The 9,408-nt window shown below is 31.0% G+C and overlaps 1 long non-coding RNA gene across 10 annotated transcripts; it reads left to right on the forward strand.

Annotated features, from left to right (window-relative positions):
- The first annotated feature begins 631 nt into the window (after positions 1-631).
- On the forward strand, positions 632-6,128 carry LOC110889490. 10 transcript variants are annotated; one of them, XR_002563631.2, is made up of 10 exons: positions 632-840; positions 1,009-1,054; positions 1,150-1,222; positions 1,463-1,537; positions 1,896-1,953; positions 3,610-3,713; positions 3,837-3,897; positions 4,022-4,071; positions 4,976-5,072; positions 5,643-6,128. It is a non-coding gene; the product is annotated as an uncharacterized LOC110889490 (long non-coding RNA). The 10 variants fall into 10 exon arrangements; XR_004871990.1 differs by having other exon boundaries at positions 4,980-5,072; XR_002563628.2 differs by having other exon boundaries at positions 633-840; positions 5,817-6,128.
- Positions 6,129-9,408: the final 3,280 nt, after the last annotated feature.

A 9,408-nucleotide genomic window follows, 5' to 3' on the forward strand; every position in this document is an offset into this window, starting at 1 on the left:
TGTGGCCCAGATTCTACGGGCTTGACTACTCAAATGGGCCGAAGTATATTAAGAGTAACAAGAGTGCGTGTACGTGCAACCCTAAGTTGCGTTTACGTTTAATAGGTTTAACACAAAACATTTAACGTGCCCAACACAAGCAATGCACAATGACAGAAATAATGAGGGTTTAGAATCGCTAAGTTAAACGACACTAACCGTGAAAGTACGGGTTGTCACACAACATCGCGTGCGGTGTTTTGAACCCATTCCATCATCTCTTCACGAGATTTGAACTCCTAAAATAAACTAGTATTAGATTTTTGACATGACTACAGACATTATCAATACAAGCTTATAATCATAGCTTCATCCTTCAAATAAAAATTATACCTGATCGGTAGAAAATACAGACATCTTTTTGTATAACTCTTGATGTCGAACTGTGATAAACCGTCATAACTAATATCAGAGGCATAAACTCGAAAACAATTATTAACATATCTATTATATATAATAAATGTGTTAATTTTTGCTGATGTGTCAAGCTAGGAGGCCTCTAAATTTTGCTTTTTGGCGGGAAAACTTTTGTGTCCGCTTTTTTGTTAAATGGATCCCGAAATATCCATTTTTTCGACCCGCTATAAAAACATTCTAAACACCCTTCTTCCCCACCACACAAACCCTAATTTCATTTTCAATTATCTCTGCCGTTCTTCTCTACCTCTCTTTCTGCCCTGAATCACCCATTCGTTTCTCTAATCCATATCTCCTACATCTTCTTATCGCTTCTACTTCAGCAATTCTACCTCATCCATACCTAAATCTATTTTCTTTGGATCTTCTTCTCTTTGTAATCAGGTACCCGTCGAACTATATTTTGGATTTTATATGAGTATTTGTTTTTCTGTAAGTTTAAGATCATCTGATGTTTGACAGAACTATAGATTCTGGTTTTTTTTTTTTTTTTTTTTTTTTTTTTGTAACTGGGTTTTCTTTATGATTTGTTCTGGTTTTGATTTTTATCAGTTTAATGTTCCTCCTCTTCTCTTCTGATTCAAGCTTCAAGAATCAGGTAAGAAATCTTCTTTTGCTAATTGTTAATCCTATTGTTCATCTGTTCGACGTTATATCTTTCTTTCCGTCTTTCTTTTTTCTCTTAAACCCTAGGTCGTCTCTAGAATTCCAGCCGTCACTATCATATGGATTTCTCATCTCTCTGTCGATTAAACTTTTGAATCAGGTTCGTAGATTTGCGACCTATTTCACAAATTTCAGATTTTTTTTGTTTCCAGTTTATAGCTTATTCGATCTGTTCTATTTAATTGGTTACTGAAATTGTTTAATTAGTTTGTTGTTAAAGGATGGAGTCTATATATAGAACAATGATTCACACATATGTTCTATTCGATTAGCCTTTGTTATGACAATTTTGTATTTTGATTTGATTTTGTTTAACTAATTTTATTTGATTTTCTATTAGATTTGGAAATTATTAGATAAAGACATGATAGAGGTCGTGTTCTTTCCTGGTGTGAATGGAATTTCCATCTTACAGGTTCTTTTTCATGTTTTGATCATTTATTTTTAAATATTAATACAAATTTCAACATATGTCTTGTAAAGGGAGGGACTATGTTGTGGGAGTTCTGGTTGAATCTAAGTATATATGTATGGGAGGTTGAATGAATGGTCAAAGATGTATGGGAGTTCTTCAAGCCTTGTGACTATTTGGCTATGAGCACTTCACTTGGGTCTGCTTCGGTTACAATTTCTTTAATCATTTTCTTTTCACATTATTCCCAAACTTATGCTTTTTGAAAATATGGTATGATTGGTTTGGTTTGGTTTGCTGAGTGCACCGTTGGATCAATCAAAGGTGCGATTATAAGATCAATAAAGTCTTGTGTTTGCAGATTGTACCGTTGGATCAATCAAAGTTGCGGTTATGAGATCAATGAAGATGTTGCTAAGGTATAATTTCTTCAATTTCTGAGGCAATTATTACAAGTTTTCTCCTATAATCAGCAATTTATTGTCAAATTTGGAGCCGCATAACCATAGTTGGATCTATACTGATATACTTAGTAAAGTTAGCTTACTATGGGTGATAGACTTATTTCCAAGCATACCTGGGAGTATTTTCGGTTATTTATTGATAGACTTAGTAAAGTTAGTTTACTATGTATAACAATAGCTGGATGTATACTGATATACTTTTTTTCCTCTTTGATGTAATATATAGTTTATATAAATTATTTCTTTTCCTCGAAAATTAATTGTCATTTCTGGGACTATTTACTTTGTTATCTTTTACTATGAAATAGAGACTCATTCAACCAAAGTTGTACTGGGATAGTGTATTTCCTTATCAACATAGAAGATTCGTGAGTAGTAGTAATAACATTTAACTGACCAGACTAGCATATTGATCATTAACAAACACAATACTACTATTCGTAAACGATCGTACATAACAATGATTTGAATAGGCTACTACAATTGAGATTGATTCTTTGATTACAAATAACATTTTTGTTATTTTTTTGCACACCCGACCATCTAGGTTCTTATAACTATAGAACTAATAAAAAGCTTCTAGGGCGTGTTAGGATATTTGATCGACATTGCAATTTGATACTGGAAAACATCAGAGAGAAGTGGACTCAGGTTGAGAGAAATGTGAACTGAGGTTGGTTCTATCAAGAAAATAACTTAAGTGGCAGTTCTTTTGTTTCATTTTTTATGACACATTATTCATTTTCTATTATTTTGAGATTTTTTTTTCAGTTGCCCAAGGAAAGAAAAAAATCTCTTGTAGCTAACACAAATAGATTTATCTGCAAGATTTTTCTTACATGTTTCGATCATAGTTTGCATGACTTATTACTTTCATAGTTACGCGACCTATTACAATGTTCTTGCTAAGGTATGCATGTTGGGCTATTAAAGTACATCCCCGTGCACTTTAAAGGCGTATAAACTATATGGATTTAAGAGGGGGAAGAGGTCTGAACATGATAATAAGAACATAATAAAAAAATCTTACTTTTAACATGAGTAAGGTTACGTGGTACAAAAAAATTTGATTAAATATGCAGCAAGCCAGCAAGGGGCCAATGTCAATGCACTGGATCTTACTGGCCAACAACCCCATTTTAAGCTAATCTTATAGGTTGTCAACTGAATATAAGTTTCCGCCCACGTTTTAAAATCCGAGGTAATATTTTGTTTGGGTTTCACTTTATTTTTAATACTTCGTACTTAAATAACAATTTCTTAAAATGAGAATGGGCCGAGAGTCGCCTAAAGTGTGTTTTTAATACTTGTAGTCTCTTAAATAACTATATTCAAAGAATTATATTAGTATTGTTCACAATTAGTAGGGTCCTTTCACATGTACATACATCAAAGAGGCGTTGGGTTCTTTTTTACTTGACTTTAGCATGATGCTAAAACATGCTCTAAGACCTTGGTTCTATACAAATTTGTTTCATGCATATATATGTTGGTGTGTGAGATTTTCTGAGTAGCAACTAGCAAGTAATCTCTTCTTTTTATCCCTTTTTTTTACTTATATGTTGTAAATTAGTCGTGTTCTAACTATTTAACTTTATCATGGATTAACAGGTGCAAGATCGAGGGAAGACAAGTTTAAAAGAAAACGTCGCCAAAGCAGATTTCGCTTTCTCTATCCACCAACCATGATTTTGTTTGGATTTCTTGGATTGCAGGTACCTTTTTTTTTCTTAAAATCTTATTAGGGCTTTTGTATGTAAATATGTTAAAATTTTAGTCCATCAATCTTGCACCTTTTAATATTTATTATATTGATAGGTGAATTTTTTTTTCTTTAGTTCAAACAATGTGTGAATGACCACTAATTCACACCTTAGCTACATGGATACCTATAGCTAGGTAACTGGATTTTTTTTTTTCAATTGGGTTCAACATTTGATAGGATTTTGTATTGGATTTCTTCGGTTGGTTCCATGTAGCATAGATACATTGCTATTACTAACAATTTTTCTTACATTTTCAGGGACTGAATCTAAATCAAAGAGAGATTATTACCGCCAGATAGATCTGAAGGTATGAGTTCTTTTAACATTTAAGTGTATTGCATTTATGATAACAGTTGTGGACAAATAACTGTTACTATTACTATTGTCTATTAAATATGTTTATGATTGTTAATTGGATTTGTATGTGATATATTTGATTTTATGTGTTAGGTTATTAGTGTGTAAGGTGTGGTTTTAGGTTATTAGTGGTTGAATAATGGTTGTTATTGATATGCTAAAGTTTTATGATGTGTTATGTAAAAGCTATTAGGATTGGAACTGATTTAACACACACACGTGAACGTAAATGAAAGTAAAACTGTTTCTTTTGAAGCTTCAATATTTTTAGAATTATTTTAATAATGATATGTTTGAAATTCATTTTTTGAGATTGTTTTTCATGTTTTAATGGGGATACTATTTATTTAAGTTTGTTAGATGATAGGTAATTAGTTTTAAAATTAAAACCTAAGAAAGAGGCCTAAGTTGTGTGATAGAAACCTCACCACCTCAAATCATAATGGGTTGAATCTGTTTGGGCCGAATTGGAGAAGCCCAGAACGTGGATCAGAAATTTTAAAGGATTTGACAAATAATCTAACTAACCCAGATAACCCAGTCAATTAGAAGTTAGCGACATGAGAAACCGTATTAGTGGGGATGGTTGTTAAGTGGGGTAATCAGTTAGACAAGGTTTTATTTAATATACGTTGTTAGATTAGGGTGGCGATGTTTTATTATCAAACTGGGGTTCTTTCCTAAACATTGGAGATCAAGCCTATATTGGCGCTAATTGTAACCGTTCTTTCAGAAATCAAAGCTTTCAATTTCCGATTTTTATCACTGTGTTCTTTTAAAATCAACTTTTAAGTTTAATTTGTATTTGTGATGGTTTATTAAATCTATGGATCGGCGGATCGACAACCGCAAAGGCAGCGCTGTTACACTCATGAAGACGCTTCTCAAAGAACCTATATTCCCAATCTGCCCTTTGACTATTAATTCCAAGTTCCCACTATGGAAGCGATGGTATGTGTATTTTTATTTTTTTATTTATATATTTTGTTTTTAAATGATAGACAATCTATTATATGCTGTTAGATCTGAGTGTGCTTCCAAACTGAAGGAAAAGAAAAGACTAAGTGTTCTTAAATAAGAAAAAACTTGATGGAAATATATGTAACCCATGCATTTTTTAAAAGCCTAAAATGGAAAACCGGCATTTTAACTTTGACAAACCGTAGCCTTACTGGGTACCATGGCCTAGCAATCCTATTCAACCTTCCTAGGACTTTTTCTAAGTATAAACAGGTAATTTCGATGTAAGTTAAAAAATATAAGATTTGCTACCTTTATAAGTGTAAACATGTGATTTCGATGTAACTTAATGTTTTTTACCTGCATGAAAACTTTTCGGATTGAATCCGCCATGAGGATTCAATCTCTTTTATTTGGTACACACATCATTCTTTAGTAGTATATATTTTGTGAAATACTTACATTATGGACTGCTTCAATGGATACACCATCTCTAGACACCTGAACGTACAAAGAAAAAACATAATAGTGTATGTGTGTGTGTTGATGAGCTAACAATAGGGGACCACCCAACAAACCAGCGGTTATGCATGGACGATGAACCCGACGACAGTGTAACGACACTAAATACGAAGGAAGTGTTATAAATGAGTGATCGTTTATGTATCTAACTTTACAAAGGTCGATGGAAATATTTAATCATCACTATTATGATACGGGTTCCATCAAGTGCAGGCTACCAATGATACGCGTAACACTTAGGAGGCAACAGTCTATCAACAGATCGTGCAATGACTGCAATGCATGAATACTTGATTCATTTGCTTCGGAATCTGGACACTGTGAAATGTGAATTGTAGACAAGTAAAGTCCTCTTCACTTCTAATTTAGTGGTGGCGAAAAGGATAAATATAATGGGTCGAAAATGATTGGTTTTGTACGGTTTGGGTTACCAACATTGTTTCTATTTTTTTAATACATTATTACTGTGCCAAATATGATTTAAGTTGAACTTCATCATTTATGACTAAGTTTTGGCTAACATAATTCAGTAGTTTATGCAATAATGTTACACTTTTGGTGACCTTTTTAGACCCATGTACTTTTAAACTCTTTCTCTTTCTAATTTATTTGTTTGACCTGTTTTATGGCATGAGGTTTCAAGTTGCACAACTAGAAATTTGATGAAACTTGCCATAAATTAACATGGCAGTAAGATAATTTCCCAAATAATAAAGTAATGTGGAGAAAGGTTATATGGGGTCTACATCATAGCTTTAGAACCTGGAACTTCATTCCTATTAAATTCAGAGACACGTGCCCGTGGAAACGATTTGCTCATCCCTAGCTCTTAGTGTCCTAATCTGTTTAACCACAAGTGAAATTATCACATGAGATAAAAAAGTGACCATTATTTTGTAAAGACCTAGGAAGAATTCAAGATTCTATAAAGTAACGGGTCAACTTTGGTTTTTTAACTGAGTGTACGTTTAATAATGGTCAATTTCGACGTCTTACAGCATTCACAATCAAATATCTTATTCCATCTTTATAATTACACTAAAAACACTACCTTTTCTATCTTCTTTTTAATTAAATAATATTTTTTTATTATAGTTTTTGTATTACCTTTTTCTCTCTTCCACTTACAACCAGTTTTAGAAAATATTAAAAAATTATAAAAAATTATAGAGGTAGACAGTACTGATGAACAATAATATTTTATGTTTTTTTCTCTTCTTCGCTCACAACAATTTACCATCACTCTCACAAATATAGAGGCTACACTCACATACATATAGAGGGTCCATTGTGAATGCTATTATATAAAATGTCTAAAATGGACAATTTCATGTCTTGGACCCTAATATTTAAGTTATCTTGGTTTGAAATAAATTTTCGTAAATTGTATTGACTCCTTCATTGTGTCTTATATTGATTACTTTATTATGTTCAAGTGGGTATGCTAAGTAATTATACCAGTTGTTTAAATAGCCACATGTTATTTATTTTAAAATCAAAAGTTATATTCTCAAACAGGAAACCAATAATATTATATCATAATTTATATAGGATTATCAGTTAATGTCCTCACAAATTTTAAAAAAATAATCCATTATATTTAAAAATATACATAATTAATAACTAATAAAATAAAACAACCAGTGGGTACCATGGGTTATAACCTATTCTTTTATAAATGTTAATGTTGATTTTTTATATATTTTGTATTTATAATTATAATTTAAAAATCAATTAAGTCATTATAAGTTAGTTAACCGTAACATTGGTTTGTTAATGGAATTTTGATTTCATTTTTATGAATTGATTTATTAATTAATCAATTCTCTAACAAACTGGCCATCTATTAATTAATAATTCAATAATTCGAAAAGTATGTTTTGTAAAAGTCACTGAAATATTTGTCTAAATTAAAGGCTACATCTAACATTATGTTTGCAATCGACTTATTTGTATGTAAATAATTCAAAATATAAAAATCACATGTTTATATTATTGCTAAGATATAGATGGTTCAACATTTTGAAAAAAGGGAAATATTTGCAATAACTTTGAACAAATATTTCAATGGATTAATTGATTCTATTAAATGGTAATCACCATTTAAATCGATGGATATGGGCTAAATTGAATTTATGTTTCAAGCCCATTTTCATTTTACTTTTATAAATTAGGTTATTAATCTATATGTTATACTCAGTAATACATTTATATGTTTCATTCGTTCATACAATGTTTTATATTCCTTTTGAAATGCTACTCTTTGAGATTTTAACCAACCTAAATGCTATATCAATTCATCGATTCAAATGTGTATCCAGAGAATGGAGAGACGGGCTATCATCCTTTCATCTTGGTCTGAATCATTCTACAAATGTAGAAAAATATCTGGTAATATTTTGAAAATTATATGGTAATTGTTACCATTGATAAATTGCATTGTTTGCATATATTATTATATACGTTTCACATTGAATCATTGTATAAATATCCTCACAAATTGTATAAAAAAACCCTTATAATAAAATTAATAAAATATTAAATATCCTTAAAATAGAGCGACCCGTGGGTACCACGGGTCATAACCTAGTACAATAATATAATACATAAGATAATATATTAATTAATATATACTCTATATTAAACATTAAACAAGTATGTCCAGGAAGGAATATAATATATTAACAAACAGTAGAGATATAATATGTATAACTGTTGAAGTCTTCATGCGCATATCGAAAAATATAATATGTATAACTCTTGAAGTCTTCATGGGATATCTTTATTTGTAAATCCACCACAGACATGATTTATGGTAAAGTTTGAATCGAAAAAAAAAATAAGAAGAACTATATTAATGAAAAGATGAATACATATCAAGAACGCTCAATCAATTAGATTTTTGATGAAAATCAAAGTTGCACTAAATCGTTTTTCAAGGTCTCTCTTAATCTCCTTCTTTCAATCAGCAGGAATTTTGTTATGAAGCCGTTCTAATGTAAAAGAAAAACACGTTTAAGTAAGTATTCAAATTATGGGAAGTGGATAAACCCCTATAAAAAATAGGGATAGTTTCTTATGCAATTTTAAAAAAGTAGAAAACACAAGGGTTCATTGTTTTTATTTACAAACTTCAGAGGGGAGGTGTAGCCAGTAAAAAATTGAAAAAGGGGGGTACATTTAGCATCACCCCTTTTAAAAATCCTATATTAGAACCAAACCCTTTAATGTAGATTTGAAATTGGATTTTAAAGCTATTTGTTGTCATTCCTTTTTTGGTATGAATAAATAAATAAATTATACAATTATTATATGAATATTCATATTTGTTGTTATTCATTTTTTTTTATCATAATTTGAATATTTGGAATCAACCCAAATAAAGGGATCCGATGGAAATGGGACCATAAATTGACCCTACTTTCGTACTTGTTTTTTTTTATAATTTTTTCCCCACCACTTGCTGTATTAGTTCCATCTCGATTAAGAAGACAACAAGAAATGGGTCCGTAAATTGACATTTCTGGAATTTAGTTCCTTCTACATTAACATTTTTTCACCCTCTCCCAGTGGCGGATCAGAAATTCTTTTTTTGGGGTGCGGAAATTTTTTGGGTCTTTTATCTATCGCTACATAATAAATTTTTTAGTTCGGTTTGGATCGGGTCGGTTTGGAAAAATCTATTTGCATAGCTCTTAAACGTGGCTAAAAAAAAACCTTTGACAGGAAGGGATCCAATAATTTATTCCAGTGGAGTAACTATTTTCAGATGTCTCAGTTTCATAGAGACGGATATAGAAATTTT

The sequence above is a fragment of the Helianthus annuus genome, chromosome 11 (assembly GCF_002127325.2).
Source record: "Helianthus annuus cultivar XRQ/B chromosome 11, HanXRQr2.0-SUNRISE, whole genome shotgun sequence".
NCBI lineage: Eukaryota > Viridiplantae > Streptophyta > Magnoliopsida > Asterales > Asteraceae > Helianthus > Helianthus annuus.